This window comes from Cebus imitator, unplaced genomic scaffold, assembly GCF_001604975.1.
Source record: "Cebus imitator isolate Cc_AM_T3 unplaced genomic scaffold, Cebus_imitator-1.0 Scaffold65, whole genome shotgun sequence".
NCBI classification, from domain to species: Eukaryota; Metazoa; Chordata; class Mammalia; order Primates; family Cebidae; genus Cebus; species Cebus imitator.
Window position 1 is genome coordinate 5,572,777 of NW_016107380.1, and position 18,100 is coordinate 5,590,876.

Consider the following 18,100-nt stretch of genomic DNA (forward strand, 5'->3'; position numbering starts at 1 on the left):
CACAGACTTTGCTGGATAGACTCAGCACAGAGTCCTGGCAACCAACTCTTTAAATGAGAAATACCGAGCCTTGGTCCAAGGCTACCAAGACTGTGGGCATGTTGTTTAACTTCTCTGATCCTCAGTTTTCTTATCTGCAATAGGGGAGTTATGGTATCTGTTATCTTAAGGTTTTTGGAAAGACGGCAGACAACGTTCGAGAATTTCTTGCCACAATTTCTGACCCAATGTAGACACTAAATAAATAGTAGCTGTCAATAAATATCCATTCCTTATATTTTGTAGTTCCCCAGGGAAAATATGCAATAAACACTAAGTATACTTGCCTAAAACCTTTATTTCTTTGAAGCTGAAGAAGAGTCATAATCTGCCAGAACAAGATTGTGATCTTGAGAGTCTAAGGAAATTCTGTTCTTGCAGCTGCTGCAAGCAAGCTCTCTCCATGTCTCTTCTCAGAGCACTAATCCCATTCATGAAAATTCCACTTTCATGAACTACCTATTTTCCAAAAGCCTCATCTCCTAAGGCTAACACGTTAGAGGTTTGGCTTCAACATGTGAATTTTGGGGAGACACAAACAGTTCCTAGCACCAGCCCACCCCATAATTCTTTTTCCAGCTCTCTTTTGAATGTTCACTCAGTGTATCTCTGCTGGGCACTTAATAGATACTTTGTAATGCTATTTGTTTTCATGTATATTCCGCTATGAACTATCCCCTAAATTAGACTGAAAACTCAAAAGGAACGAGTTGGGAAGGGCTATATTCCTTTCTAGCTGCCACAAATCCAGCTGATAAAGTGCTTGATTAACTCATAGAATTTTAAAAGAAATACTCCTTTAAATCTTTCAAAGTATAAAAAACGGATTCTCTCATAATAGAATAACCATATTTAATTTGTGTGTTTTGCCATTTGAGATTTCAACTTTCAAAAAACATCTCATAGGCTCACTGGTGCTCTCTAACTATACACCAAGATCATATGTAGTAAATGAAGATTTCCATAAATGTAATACATGATATTCATATATTTATTAGATTTCTCAGATCGGAAATTTATTGCTGCTTTCCAAAACAAAAACATTTTGTTTCACATATTGAATGTGTATATGCATAGCGCATATGTATGTATAAAGAACACTAGGATGAGAAAAAGAGAAAAAGACTTAGAGCTTTTGCTTCATTTACAGAAATCTTCATCTGAGTCCAATTAATGAAATGGTGACAGCACTACAATAATAGACAAGAAATGTTACATTCTGCTAAATTCATCTCCAGAGAAATGAAGCAAGATATCTGTCAAAAGACTTGAGGATATCCTTATATTCTACTTAATATTCAATGTGAGTTCTAAGAGTCAGCATAGTTCTTTCAACATTCTCTAATTGAACATTAATAAATTAATAAGCCTCCTGGCTGCTGCTCCACTTCGTCTCCCTGCATGGCAATGTCAGCTGACTCTAGACTGATGGAGAGATGGGTCTCACTGGCAGAAGCAGATTTCTCGAATGAGTTAGGAATCACTTTTTTTTTTTAAACAGAGGTATTAGATATTATAGGATATGTATATAGTTTAGAATATTTTCTTCTTTGTCATTTTTGAAAACTGTGCATCTGACAAACGTCTAATATGTAGCATCTGTAAGGAATTTAAACAAATTTACAAGAAGAAAACAAACAACCTTATTAAAAAGTGGGCAAAGGACATGATCAGACACTTCTCAAAAGAAGCATATGGCCAACAAGCATATCAAAAGTAACTCAACATCTCTGATCATTAGAGAAATGCAAATTAAAACCACAGTGACATATCATCTCACACCAGACAGAATGGCTATTGTGAAAAAGTCTAAAAATAACAAAGGCTGGGTAGGTTGTGAAGAAAAAGGAATGCTTTTACACTGTTAGGGGGAGTGTAAATTAGTTCAACCACTGTGGAAGACTGTGGTGATTCCTCAAAGACCTAAAGACAGAAATACCGTTTGACCCAGCCATCCAATTACTGGGTGTATTAGTCCACTGTCATGCTGCTGATAAAGACATACCCAAGACTGGGCAATTTACAAAAGAAAGAGGTTTAATGGACTTACTGTTTCACATGGCCAGTGAGGACTCACAGTCACGGCAAACAGCAAGGAGGAGCAAAACACATCTTACATGGATGGTGGCAGGCGCAGAGAGAGCTTGTGCAGGGAAACTGCTGTTTTAAAAACCATCAGATCTCATGAGACTTAGTCACTATCGAAAGAACAGCATGGAAAAGACCCACCCCCATGATTCAATTACTTCCCACCAGGTTCCTCCCATAACCGAAGAAGAGATTTGGGTGGGGACACCGCCAAACCATATCTCTGGGTATATACCCAAAGGAATATAAATCATTCTGTCATAAAGACACATGCATACATATGTTCATGGCAACACTACTCACACTAGCAAAGACATGGAATCAAGTTAAATGCTCATCAATGATAAAGAAAGTGTGGCATATATAGACCATGGAATGCTGTGCAGCCATAAAAAGGAACAAGATCATATCCTTTACAGGAACATGGATGGAGATTGAGGCCATTTTCCTTAGCAAACTAATGAAGGAACAGAAAACCAAATACTGTACATTCTCACTTATGAGTGGGAGCTAAATGATGAGAACGCATGGACAACAGAGGGAAGCAGCACACCCTGGGGCCTATCAGAGGGTGGAGGGTGGGAGGAGGAGGAAGAGGATCAGGAAAAACAACCAATGGGTACCAGGCTTAATACTTGGGTGGTGAAATAATCTGTACCACAAACCCCATGACATAGGTTTACTTGTGTAACAAACCTGCACATGTAGTTGGAACTTAAAAATAAAAGTTTTTTTAAAAAAGAAAACAAAACAAAAAAAAAAAATAGAATTTTTTTTGTGTGTTTTTAGTAGAGATGGGGTTTCACCATGTTGAGGCTGGTTTCAAACTCCTGACCTCATGATCTGCCCACCTCAGCCTCCCAAAGTGCTAGGATCACTTCTATTTCTTGAAATGAAAGAATATGGAGCCTGGAAGTTGAAGGGGACACTGTAGGAATACAGAGGAGTGCCAACCCCTACCTTGAGGTGTTTCAGATCTGTTTGAGGATAAGACAAAGACCTGTGTAGAGGCAGGAGACAAGGCCAAGTGGCCTCTCAGAGGTTATTATGGGCTGGGCTGAGGTGGCCTCACTTGAAGGAAGGGACTCACTGAGAGATGCAAACATGTTTATGTCAATATCAGAAACGTGTGACTTTTAAATGCAAAAAGCCCTGCAAACGTTGATGGCTCCTTCAACTTCTTCAAGAAACAAGTCCGGGTAATTTTTAACACAGCTCAGCTCAATGTGGGCCTGTCTTTTCTCATCCCCTTCCCCCATCTGGTGAGGATATTTATAAAAAGTGTATTTTAAGGCCATGAATCATTTAGGTCTGAGCTGAATATTTATTGGAAATTTTCCAGGCTGAACCCTGGGATATACAACCAGCATTTTTGTGATAGACCCAGGAGCATAATAATAATTTTTATTTTGTAATGAGAGAGGGTTCATGCGTGTGAGAAAGAATGAGTAGTCTGGAATTGGTTTGGAGAGATAAGTAGAGTCTTAAAATATATACTGACAACTGGGTATGCGCTACAAATTTCAAATGTGTTCCAATAAATTTAAGAATATGCACATCGAAATGGAAAATTTCAGGAGTTAACTGTGCAGCTCTGTAAAGATCTGGGCCTTCTGCCCAGTTCTGTCACTTACTAGCTGTGCTATCTAGGAAAAGTCAGTTAGCTTCCCTGTGCCTCAGTTTCCTTATCTGTAACATAGAAGCAATAACTGTACAAACCTCATAGAGATGTTGTAAGGATAAAAGAAATTAATGTGTGATTAAAACAGGGACTGGAAGCCAGGCACGGTGGCTCACGCCTGTAATCCCAGCACTTCGGAAGGCTGAGGTGGGCAGATCACGAGGTCAGGAAATTGAGATCATCCTGGCCAACATGGTGAAACCCCATCTCTACTAAAAAATATAAAAATTAGCTGGGTGTGGTGGTGTGCACCTGTAATCCCAGGTACTCGGGAAGCTAAGGCAGGAGAATCACTTGAACCCAGAAGGTGGAGGTTGCAGTGAGCCAAGATCGCGCCACGGCACTCCAGCCTGGGCAACAGAGCAAGACCCTGTCTCAAAACAAACGATCAAACAAACAAAACCCAGAGACTGGCACATAGCACTACATAAGGGTTGGTTGCCATTATTATTTCTATTACTAATTGTGTAGTGGTTAGGTGCTGAGGCCTTAGAGACAGAGGGTTGGTCTGGGCTCTAACACTGACCTGTTGAGTAGCCTTAAACAAGTAATTAAAATGATCTGTGGCTCTGTATCCTCATATGCAAAGTAGGTATAATCATTGTACCTACTTCACCATATGGACCTGAAATTAAATAAATTAATACATATCATATATTTAGAATAGTGCCACGTGCCTTGAAGTGTTCAATTAATGTTAGCCTTTGTTATTTCTAACTACATTTTGGGGCTCCAGGTGATATTGTTTGAGCTCAGTGTTTCACTCTCCACATAACCTAGTGACTTTCAAGCTTGGGACCGGTATTGATATTTAACTATTATCAATAGATAGTATATGTCTATACTAATAATTCATTAACCCCATTTACTTGTTTGTTCCAAATGCTGCGCTTACTTAAGTCAAAGCTTTTAGTTCAATTAAGAAATATGACATCAACATGATAGGTTACACACATTGTGGCAAGCAGGTCGGGGTTTGAATCCCCTTATTTACTAAGCTAATTTACTTAATCGGTCAGTCTCAGTGTTTTCATCTGTAAAATGGGCCTGACAGCATCTAACTCACAGTTATGACAATTCAAAAAGATATTATTTGTAAAGTAGCTTAGGGAATTCTTAGAACATGGTTTTTTGTTTTTGGTTTTGTTTTTTGAGTCAGAATCTCACTCTGTCACCCAGACTGGAGTACAGTGGCATGATCTTGGCTCACTGCAACCTCCGCCTCCAGGGTTCAAGCAATTCTCCTGCCTCAGCCTCCTGAGTAGCTGGGACTACAGGTGTGCCTGGCCAGAACATGGTTTTTTCTTTTTCTTTTCTTTCTTCTTTTTTTTTTTTTTAAAAAAAACAAAAACCAAAAAACACAAATGCTTCTTGCTAAACAAATTCTTGTTGCTCCCACCCACTGAAAGGCTGTCAACAGTCTCTCTTGGAATGCTGCCACACTGGTTCCAGGGAGGGTGTTAGAACTGGAACTTAGAATTAACTCGCAGAGAACAAATGGATCTGAAAGCAGCCTTGACTTCTGGCTCTTAATAATTATGTTGATCCGGCCTGTTGTGGATGCTCATACCTGTAATCCCAGGGAGGCTGAAGCTGAACTCCCTTGAGCTCAGGAGTTCAAAAACAGCTTGGGCAACATGATGAAACCCTGACTCTACAAAAAAAATACAAAAATTGGCAGGGTGTGGTGGTGCACACCTGTAGTCCCAGCTACTTGGGAGGCTGAGAAGGGAGGATCACCTGAGTCCTGGGAGGCTGCAGTCAGCTGTGATTGCACCACTGCACTCCAGCCTGGGTAACGGAGTGAGACCCTGTTTCAAAAAAAAAAGAAAAGAAAAGAAAGAAAGAAATTATGCTGATTGCTCCAGGCCCCAAAGTGGCGAGCCTTTGACTCCGCTCTTATAGCCTCCAGACGTGGCCCTGCCTTAGGACAGCCCAATACGTAGCCCATGCTATGCTGAAATATGATGTACTACTGCCATCTACTGTTCCAAAGAAATACTTCCTTTTCAATTTTGATTCTTTTTCATTTACCTCTACTTCCGCAGCATTTTAGTGCTATTCATTTGCTTATGGTTCATTTTTTAACCATCTCAACAGATAGATGGCTATGCTGAAGTTCAGAGAAACCAAGTTTCATGGGTTGTTGTTGACAAAACCAATCACTTATTCACATATTCATCAACAATTATGTAACACCTGCATGAGGACAGGTACTGGGGGTACAAAGACAAATAAGATGAGGTCCGTTTCCTCAAGGAGCTCAGGTCCAATCGGGCCATAACAGAGCTGACTACAGAATAATGTGATTCGTCCACAGGTTTGCAGGGATTTGGAGCATGGGAAAGAGCACAGGGTTACATTATTTTGGAGGAGGTGACAGAGGGCAGAGGCCAGGATTCAGGGAATATTTCCTGGGTGATGTGGTCTGAAGCTGATCTTAAAAGATCAGTAAGAAGTAAAGAGGGAGAGGACTGGGAAGAAAGGTATTCCAGAAATAGCATCAAGAGCAAAGCAAAAATAGAGTTGTGTATGTGAGAAGTGAAAACAGTGGGAAGTGTAAGGCAAGCAGAGGTGACAGGCGCAGCTGGAGAGGTCAACAGACACCAGATCATGCCGAAGGGGTGGTCATATGTCACTTTCAGGAAGCTCAGACTTAATCAAAGACATGATGGAGAACCAGTGAGCGACACATGGAGTGTCAGGGCAGATTCACATTTAGCCGATCCTTTTAGTGATCTTGTAGGAGGTGGGCATAGGAGGGGAGGGGGCTCAGTTGGGGGCAGCTGTAGCAGTAAAGCAACGAGCCAGGGGAGGAGCATTGGGATGGCGCAGAGAGCCTGGATGGAGGAAATACTTAGGAGGTAGAGCAGATGGCACATTTCTAAATTAGAGTGTGAGATAAAGAGTCGAGGATGATCTCGGAGTTTTAATGTTGGCGACCAAGATCATAGAAGTGCTGCAGAGGCTACAGAGAGAAGATACTGGTTTAAGAGAAGAGAAGGCAATTTGAACTCTGTATCGGTTGAGGTTAAAGTGCTTGAGTGAGGACCCAGGGGGTGCCATCTGGCTGGAAGTTGGATATAAAATGTTGAAGCATGAAGGAAAGGTGTGAGCTAAAGGTATATACATTTGCAAGCCATGAGTACATAGGTAAGGGCTGAAATCACAAAAGTGGATGATGTCACACACAAAAAATGTTTAGAGTGCACTTGTTCCCTCTTTTCCTGGTTTCTCCGAGTGCTGCTGCTAATGCGGTGCCCGGCCTGCACCATCTGTTGCCATCCTGGTAGGCTGAGGCTGCTGCAGGTTTTAGAAGACGGCAAAGTTCATGACACCTGTGATCCAGGACAAGCCCTCAGGCTGGGATCCCTGTGTGGTTCCCGAGCAGTTTCGGGATATGCCCTACCTGCCGTTAAGCAAAGGAGATCGGCTAGGAAAGGTTTCAGACTGGACAGGAGCCATGCACCAAGATAAGAGGTACACAAATAAGTACTCCTCTCAGTTTGGAGGCAGAAGTCAATATACTTATTTCCACAAGGAGGATGAAAGTAGCTTCCAGCTGGTGGATACAGCACACACAGAAGAGGACCTACCAGCGCAATCAGATGAGATTTGCCCAGAGGAACCTCCGGAGACAAAGATTGTCAGAACATGTTGCAGTTCAACCTGCAGATCCTGCCTAAGAGTGCCAAACAGAAAGAGAGAGAACGCATTTGATTGCAGAAAAAATTCCAGGAGCAGTTTGGGGTTAGGCAGAAATGGGATCAGAAATCACAGAAACCCCAAGGCTCTTCAGTTGAAGTTTGTAGTGACTGGGAGGTGAAAGAGGAAATGGATTTTCCTCAGTTGATGAAGATACACTACTTGGAAAGAAAGGAACGACCAGTACCAGCCACTCCAAAAATGTACCAAATGGTAAAGACCATTGACACAATGAAGAAACTGCGTGAACTAACAGGCAAAACAACCAGCTAACATCAAAATGGCAGGATCAAAATCACACATAATAATATCAACCTTAAATGTGAATGGGCTAAATGCCCCAGTCAAAAGACATAGACTGGCAAATTGCATAAAAAGTCAAAACCCATCAGTGTGCTGTATTCAGGAAACCCATCTCATGGTGCCAGGACACACATAGGCTCAAAATAAAGGGATGGAGGAAGATTTACCAAGCAAATGGAGAGCAAAAAAAAAAAAAGCAGGAGCTGCTATCCCAGTCTCTGATAAAATGGACTTTAAATCAACAAAGATCAAAAGAGACAAAGAAGGGCATTACATAATGGTAAAAGGATCAATGCAACAAGAAGAGCTAACAATCCTAAATATATACGCACCCAATACAGGAGCACCCAGATACAAAAAGCAAGTTCTTCATGACCTACAAAGAGACTTAGACTCCCACGCAATAATAGTGGGAGACTTTAACACTCCACTGTTAATATTAGACAGATCAACGAGACAGAGAATTGGCTTTCCAGGACTTGAACTCAGATCTGGACCAAGCAAACCTAACAGACATCTACAGAACTCTCCACCCCAAATCCACAGAATATACATTCTTCTCAGCACCACGTTGCACCTACTCTAAAATTGACCACATAATTGGAAATAAATCACTCCTCAGCAAATACAAAAGAACAGAAATAAACAGTTTATTAGACCACAGTGCAATCAAATTAGAACTCAGGATGAAGAAACTAACTCAGAACTGCACAACTTCATGGAAACTGAACAACTGGCTCTTGAATGTTGACTGGATAAAAAATGAAATGAAGGCAGAAATAAAGATGTTCTTTGAAACTAATGAGAATGAAGACACACGTACCAGAATCTCTGGGACACATTTAAAGCAGTGTCTAGAGGGAAATTTATAGCAATAAATGCCCACAGGAGAAGCAAGGAAAGATCTAAAATCGACACCATATCATTGAAAGAGTTAGAGGAGCAAGATAAAAAAAACTCAAAACCTAGCAGAAGACAATAAATAACTAAGATCAGAGCAGAACTGAAGGAGATAGAGACACAAAAAACCCTTCAAAAAAAACATAAATCCAGGAGCTGGGTTTTTGAAAAGATCAACCAAATAGATAGACCACTAACCAGATTAATAAAAAAGAAAAGAGAGAATAATCAAATAGATGCAATAAAAAGTGATAAAGGGGATATCACCACCAATTCCACAGAAATACAAACTACCATCAGAGATTACTGTAAACAACTCTATGTACATAAACCAGTAAACCTGGAAGAAATGGAGGAATTCCTGGACACTCACACCCTCCCAAGCCTAAACCAGGAAGAAGTTGAAACCCTAAATAGACCAATAACAAGGGCTGAAGTTGAGGCAGCAATTAATAGCTTACCAACCAAAAAAAGCCCAGGTCCAGACGGGTTTACAGCCGAATTCTACCAGACATACAAAGAGGAGCTGGTACCACTCCTTCTGAAACTATTCCAAACAATCCAAAAAGAGGGAATTCTTCCCAAAGCATTTTATGAGACCAACATCATCCTGATACCAAAACCTGGCAGAGACTCAACAAGAAAAGAAAACTTCAGGCCAAAGCCTTGATGAACATAGATGCAAAAATCTTCAATAAAATACTGGCAAACCAATTGCCACAACACATCAAAAAGCTTATCCATCACGATCAAGTAGGCTTCATCCAGGGGATGCAAGTCTGGTTCAACATACGCAAGTCTATAAATGTAATTCACCACATAAGCAAAACCAAAGACAAAAACCACATGATTATCTCGATAGATGCAGAGAAGGCCTTCAACAAAATTCAACAGCCCTTTATGCTAAAAACTCTCAATAAACTATGTATCAATGGAATGTATCTCAACATAATAAAAGCTATTTACAACAAACCCACAGCCAATATCATACTGAATGGGCAAAAACTGGAAGCATTCCCTTTGAAATCTGGCACTAGACAAGGATGCCCTCTCTCACCATTCCTATTCAATATAGTATGGAAATTCTAGCCAGAGCAATCGGGCAAGAAAAAGAAAATAAAAGATATTCAAATAGAAAAGGAGGAAGTCAAATTGTCTCTATATGCAGATGACATGTTTGTATATTTAGAAGACCACATTGTCTTAGCCCAAAATCTCCTTAAACTAATAAGCAACTTCAGCAAAGTCTCAGGATACAAAATCAATGTGCAGGATATAGAAATCACAAGCATTCTATACACCGATAACAGACTAAAAGAGAGCCAAATCAAGAGTGAAATCCCATTCACAATTGCTACAAAGAGAATAAAATACCTAGGAATACAACTAACAAAGGATGTAAAGGAACTCTTCAAGGAGAACTACAAATCATTGCTCAACGAAATAAGAGAGGACACAAACAGATGGAAAAATATTCCATGCTCATGGTTAGGAAGAATCAATATTGTGAAAATGGTCATACTGCCCAAAGTAATTTATAGATTCAATGCTATCCCCATCAAGCTACCTATGACCCTCTTCACAGAACTGGAAAAAAACACCTTAAACTTCATTGGAACCAAAAAAGAGCCCGCATAGCCAAGACAATCCTAAGCAAAAAGAACAAGCCGGAGGCCTCACGCTACCTGACTTCAAACTATACTACAAGGTTACAGTAATCAAAACAGCATGGTACTGGTACCAAAACAGAGATATAGACCAATGGAACAGAACAGAGGCCTCAGAGGCAATGCCACACATCTACAACCATCTTATCTTTGACAAACTGACAAAAACAAGCAATGGGGAAAGGATTCCCTGTTTAATAAATGGTGTTGGGATAACTGGCTAGCCATGTGCAGAAAACAGAAACTGGACCCCTTCCTGACACCTTACACTAAAATTAACTCCAGATGGATTAAAGATTTAACCATAAGACCTAATACCATAAAAATCCTAGAAGAAAATCTAGGCAAAATCATTCAGGCCATAGGCATAGGCAAGGACTTCATGACTAAAACACCTTTTGTTGCATTGGCAACAAAAGCCAAAATAAACAAATGGGATCTAATTAAACTCCACAGCTTCTGTACCACAAAAGAAACAATCATTAGAGTGAACCGGCAACCAACAGAATGGGAAAAAATTTTTGCAATCTACCCATCTGACAAAGGGCTAATATCCAGCAGCTACAAAGAACTAAAAGAGATTTACAAGAAAAAAACAAACAAACCCATTCAAAAGTGGGCAAAGGACATGAACAGACACTTTTCGAAATAAGACATGTATGAGGCCAACAAACATATGAAAAAAATGCTCATCATCACTGGTCATTAGAGAAATGCAAATCAAAACCACATTGAGATACCATCTCACGCCAGCTAGAACGGCAATCATTAAAAAATCTGGAGACAACAGATGCTGGAGAGGATGTGGAGAAATAGGAAGAGTTTTACACTGTTGGTGGGAGTGTAAACTTGTTCCACCATTGTGGAAGACAGTGTGGCGATTCCTCAAGGACCTAGAAATAGCAATTCCATTTGACCCAGCAATCCTGTTACTGAGTATATATCCAAAGGATTATAAATAATTCTATTATAAAGACACATGCACATGTATGTTCATTGCAGCACTGTTTACAATAGCAAAAACCTGGAACCAACCCAAATGCCCATCAATGATAGACTGGACAAGGAAAATGTTGCACATATATACCATGAAATACTATGCAGCCATAAAAAACAATGAGTTTGTGTCCTTTGTAGGGACATGGATGAACCTGGAAACCATCATTCTCTGCAAACTGACACAAAAATAGAAAATCAAACACCGCATATTCTCACTCATAGGCAGGTGTTGAACAATGAGAACACATGGGCCTAGGGAGGGGAGCATCACACACTGGGGTCTGTTGAGGGGGATTAGGGGAGGGCCAGTGGGGAGTAGGGAGTTGGGGAGGGATAACATGGGGAGAAATGCCAGATATAGGTGATGGGGGGATGGAGGCAGCAAACCACATCACTATGCGTGTACCTATGCAACAATCCTGCATGATCTGCACATGGACCCCAGGACCTAAAGTACAATTAAAAATATATATATATGAAAGAAAATGTTAGAAAGACAAGCAGAGTGGTGAAAATGTTTAGAAAGAATTCTAGAGAATACAATACTGGCAGGTGGCGAGGGCAGAGAAAGACTAGCATGTCAAGGAGAAAGGGAAGGGATGGATGGAGAACCAGTGAGAAAGGAAAAAAAAAAAGAACCCCTGACAGCAGCTGGTTGGCTTGGAAAACCGTAGTTAGGCTATAGCAATCCTATGCTGAACGTAAGTAGTTTCACACAGTATCAACATTATACAGGGTCACTCCGTAATTGTGTTAGAGCAAGACAGAAACAAGACCATTCCATAATCAGATCTGAACATGGGAAAAACAAAAACGCCATGGACCCACAAAATAAGATATCCCTCTTTCAGGGATGCGATAACTCAGAATAAAACATCCACCTCTTGACCCCTCACCAAGACCACCAAACATTAGCCTAAATCTCATTCCTCATCCCTCCTTGTGAGGAGACATCCTACCCAAGACATCCCCAGAGTCCACCATGGTGCAACCTCCCTTGCTGCAGCAAGTTAGTAAGTTTAATTTTCTTTGGCTATTGGTGTGTTCTGGGTGGTCTTTGATCAATGGGATTTAATATTTTCATAGGATTCAAGAGAGCAGAGTTTTGTGGAGGAAGACATCAGAGTGTCCAGTACAACAAAGAGAAAAATGATATCCATTGAGTTTTGCAGATGTGAACTCACCAGTGACCTTTGTGATAGCAGGTGCAGTAGAATATTGGGAGTATAGGTCTCACTCTCGGACAGACCCCCTGTCACCCAACAGGGTGGGTGTAGAAGCTGCCAGCCTGTAGTCAGAGGCAGCATCCACTTCTCATGCATCCTATTTAGAGACAGGCTTCAGTGCTCAGTGTCTGGAGCCCTGGCACGCTTAGTGATGTGTTCCTACCAGCTTAGAGAGCTCAATACGAATATTTCTTCTTAACTCTGTTCAGTGACATCAAGTTGGTATTAGGTTGGTGCAAAATGAGTTGTGGCCTTTGTTATTAAATGGCAAAAGCCACAGTAACTTTTGCACCAACCTAATAGGTTGAAATCAGCCACAGGGGCAATATTTATACTATTGAAATTGGTAAACGATATGAATCAATGCTTTTTTCTTTTCTTCAGGAAGTTGATTGTTAAACTTTTTTTTTTTTTTTTTTTGAGATGGAGTCTCACTGTCTCACCTAGGCTGGAGTGCAGTGGCATAATCTCAGCTCACTGTAATCTCTGCCTCCTGGGTTCTAGCAATTCTTCTGCTTCTGCCTCCCAAGTAGCTGGGATTACTCATCTGCCATCATGCCTGGGTAATTTTTGTATTTTTAGTAGAGACAGGTTTTTACCATGTTGGCCAGCCGGTCTCGAACTCCTGATCTCAGGTGATCCACCCGTCTTGGCCTCCCAAAGTGCTGGGATTACAGGTGTAAGCCATCACACCTGGCCTAATTGTTAAGCTTTCTCCCTCTCTCCACTGAATAGAAGAGAAATTACTGAAGGCGAGAGGAAGAAAGAGGAGGTGACAGAGTGGAGATAATTCAAAGTTTGCATGAGCAGGGGAGAAGAGAGATCGGGTAAGGACAAGCAGGGAGACACAGAGTCCGTGGAAAATAGAACTCAGGTGGCCTGATGTTCTGCTCACGGTCTGTTCTGTACCGTGCACTGCTAGGAGGGAAACCATGTCTTCTTAATGACAGACACCAGATGAAGTCAGTTACTCTGTGTGTGTGTGTATGTATGTGCAGGGGCACATGTGTACACACATTTGTGCATATGCACACCCTTGTGTAGGAGAGGTTGAAAGAGAGACGGTGAAGAGGCTCCAAAAAGGGCCTAGTCCATCTTCTAGAACCACCTCAACAGTAGTAGATGGAGAAATGAATCTCGTGGGACAATACAAAGACCATTTGTTTTGAAATCAGCTGTTTGAATTACTGATCCTTTAAATGATCAACCTTCAAGTGAATTGTTTTCCTGCAGAGTGTCTTTAGCGGTTTCAGAAACACAACTAAACAAAAATGCCTGTAAGTTATGTACTGAAGTAGTCTGGTGAGGAAAGAATGCTGCTGCTTTGTTTACTAGGGCAGTTCGTGCAGAATTAATGTTTAAATTGACAGTTCTTTTTTTTGTTTGTTTGGTTTTGGAGATAGGGTCTCAGATTTAACCTCCTGGGCTCAAGCGATTCTCCCACCTCAGCCTCCCAAGTAGTGTACACCACCATGCCTGGCTAGTTTTTGGATTGTTTGTAGAGATGGGGTTTTCCATGTTGCCTAGGCTGGTCTCAAACTTATGGGCTCAAGCAATCTGCCTACCTAAGCCTCTCCAAAGTACTAGGACTACAGGTATCAGCCACCACATCTGGCTGAGCGTGCCATTATTTATGGGAAGACTTAACAATATTTGAAAAATGATTTTAACCTGAAACTGAATTTCCTCAAGGTAGATTTTTAAGTCTTTTTATCCATGGGACTTTATCTTGCTGTAGAGGAACATAAAGTAGAGTTGCCTTTTACATGCACACAATGGCCCTGAAGCAAGGAGCTCTAGCAGCTTATAGGAACTAACTCACTCTAAAAGAAGGAAACCATGTAACTTCAAAAGTCATATTAATTTGTATAAAATAATTGGCTCTGCCATAAAAAATGTGATACTTTTATTTGGTACTCCAATGATATTTTTGCATTGAAAGTTACCACTGGGCTGGGTGCTGTGGCTCGCGCCTGTAATGCCAGTACTTTGGGAGACTGAGGCAGGCGGATCGCAAGGTCAGGAGTTCGAGACCAGCCTGATCAACATGGCAAAACCTCGTCTTTACTAAAAAACAAAAAGTAGCCAGGTATGGTAGCAGGTACCTGTAATCCCAGCTACTCTGGAGGCTGAGGCAGGAGAATTGCTTGAACCCGGGCGGCAGAGGTTGCAGTGAGCCGATATCATGCCATGACACTCCAGCCTGGGCCAAAGAATGAGGCTCCATCTCACACAAAAAAAAAAGCAAGAAAATTATCACTGAATTGATATATGATGGTAACAAAAACATGATTATATATTGTATTACAGAGCACTGAATTGATTTGCCAGCAGTTTGCAATTTGGCTAAAGGTACTACCCTCCTTAGATTTGTATTTCTAAAAGTCTCCATAATTTAGGACGCTAAATTATGGGCTGTTTATGTTCACTGGAAAGTCATTATCTGAAAAAATAAATAAATAAAACACCTTTAAAATACTTAACAGCCATTCCCAAGCCTGTGCCTTCACCCAGGTGGCCACTTAATCTGGAAAGTCATCCCCCTCCTCTCTGTCTTTTGCAAGACTAAAGTCGCACCTCCTTAGAGAAGCCTTCTGTGGCTCACTCTGGCTTCACAGGTGTTTACTCTATGTCCCTAGATAGGAGTGTTGTCCAACAGAGAGAGTTGTCTGTCTGGAATGAATTGTCAAGTAATGAACCATGATGTCCTCATCCTTTTTCCAATACAATGGTTATCAGTAGCTTGTACGACTCTATATATGGAAGACAGATCCAAAAAACGAGAAGCCACAATAAGGAGCAAATGCATTGTCCTTAAAGAACAAAGACTGGTAAAGATGCTGGCAGGCCAGCATCATGGTCATTCTAATGATGACATATGACAGGGATAAAAACAATCATCTCATAAGAAAAGCACAATTTACAGTGCAAACTGCACAAGTAATCGCATCTTCCAGGTTCTAGTTGAGCACAAGTTTACTATGATGGATATCTGCGTAGACCAACACAAAAGGTGCATATCTGGACTCTATTACTAGAGGTGTCATGTCTGCTTTGAGGGAGACAAAAGCTCTCTCTTGTCACCACTGCTGAAATCACACCCGGAGTGCTAGGTTTAATTCTGGGCACCACATATTATGAGTGAAAAGAAAATCTAGGTTGTTCAGAGAAGGGTCAAGACATTGACAAAGAAACCGAAAAAGTTAAAAATAACAGATGTTCAGCCAGCCAGAGAGAAGACACGCCCGAGATGAGCGATGGAGGAATGGAAGAAAGACAAGTCTCCACTTAATGTGAGAGGACTTATTATCTGTCAATGATACCAAGGGGAAAGAATTACAGGATATTATGCGGAGATAGAATACAGATGACAATTTTAACAAGACCTTCTAAAAGGAAGAGTGCTCAGAGACCCTCTGAGTTATTTTGAGACTAGGCAGATTCTCATGATCATTTGACAAGTGTTTCTTGGGATTTTATTATGATCCAGGCACTGGGTGCTGTGCACACAGTGGTGAGAGGTAACAGATAACACTTTTGCCAGCATTGAATTGTGGTGGGAGTGGATTAAAACTATTCAGAATAAATTTATAATGAAAATTGTGAGAAAAGGTTTGAAGGAAAGACACACAGGGCTTTGAGGATATGTAACAGGAATTTAATCTAGTTGGGAGCTTCCTATGGAAGTAATGTTTTGCTGAGATCAAGGGGTCAGCTCCTGTGAACAGGTCAGAGGAGCAGGACTGACGGGGGTGAGGTAGAAGAATCCTGGGTCAACGTCTACTGTGTCTTCACAGTCACTGTTAATTTACAGAGGACATTCTTGATTTTCGGGATCATGGCTATTGGTTCTAACTCAGGCTATGCTATTATTAAGGACTCTCAATTGTCCACAGCTATCACGTGATCTCATTAATGCTAAATGTGAAAAATAAGGCCCTGCATCTTTGCAAATGGTTGACAGTGGGAGTATTTGCGACGTCTGGAGGAGATTCAATCCCTCCATAACCACTGGAGGGCACTTCATCCAAAGACTCAACTGGACAGCTACAGAAGAAACACGTCAAAGACCCAACGGTCCTACACACATGCCCAGAACGGTAACACGGGGATCGTGTCACTACAGCTTGGGATATAACTAGGAGGAGCTTGGGTGTTTACAAGGACAAGAAGAAGGGAAGAAAGAAGGAGACATTTGAAGAAATGTATGAACTCGTACACGTGCGTATTGTGGTTAGCAGCACTATCTCTGGTGTCAAGCTCCTAGGTGGAAGTCTGGCTTTGCCGCTTGTGACTGCGTGGTCTTGAGCAAGTTACTTCACTTCTTTGGGTCTCAATCCCGCGTCTAAATGAAGGAGATGCTGGTGCATACCCCATAAGGTGGATGTGAAACACTCACTGGCACACGGTAAACTCCCAGCAGATGTTTGTTAGCGGTTATTATTATTACTTTCTACCAATTTTTATACTTAAAATTATATATTTATGTATTTTTGTTTGTAACAGTCATTGATTTTATAACCATAACCCCAAATTATAAAAATAAAACCTTTTTCATGGTGATAGTTTCATGGGTATGTACTTATCTTCAAATTCATCAAGATGTATATATTAAATATATACATTTTTTGTATGTCAGTCAAGCCTCAATTAAAAAAAAACTTTAGGTATAATTTACATTTTTGTCAAGTGCTCAGTGCTCAGGCGCAATCCCTAAATTATCCAGCAGGGGGAACTATCCAGCTGCCTACTGTTCTCTATGAGCCATCATTTTATGAATATGGCGAGGATGAACGATTGCATTGTCTAAAATAACTTAGTCACTTACAGCTGGCATTCACCTATAGAATTTGCCCTTTAGAAACATGGACATTCCACTCTTTCGATCTTCTAAAGTGGAAAACCTACGTGAAAAATCATCATCATCAACCCTTGCTATATGCAGGTACTACCTTGAGCACTTCAGATGTATTTGCTCTTTTAACACTCATTTATATAACACTGAGGTTAGTACTGTCTGTCTTACAGATGAGGAAACGGAGGCATCAAAAACTGAAGTCATCTGCCCTATGTCACACCGTGAATATGAGAAAGCGCGTACACCTGAACCATCTGGTTCCACATTTCTGTACCACATATTGGGTATATTATTGTTGGGACCCCACCAGGGTCAATGTGGTCTCTTCCAGAAACTGTGAAGAGCTAATCTCCTTGTATTCACCTCAGCATTCGTGAGCTCTTTTCCTGATGTCCATCGGAAATGGTTTCAATGAATAACAAAAAGAAGTTAGATCAAGTCCAATATTATTCCGAGATAATAATACGCCTTCGAAACTCTCATTTTGTCTGAAGCCACTTTGCTTCTGATCGCTGTTTGACTTGTAAGAAAATTTTTTCTCACAAATATACATAGCTAATTAAACGAATATCTTCATTACTTTTGAAAACCCTGAGAACATAAAATCACAATTTTCTTCACAGAACTTACATGC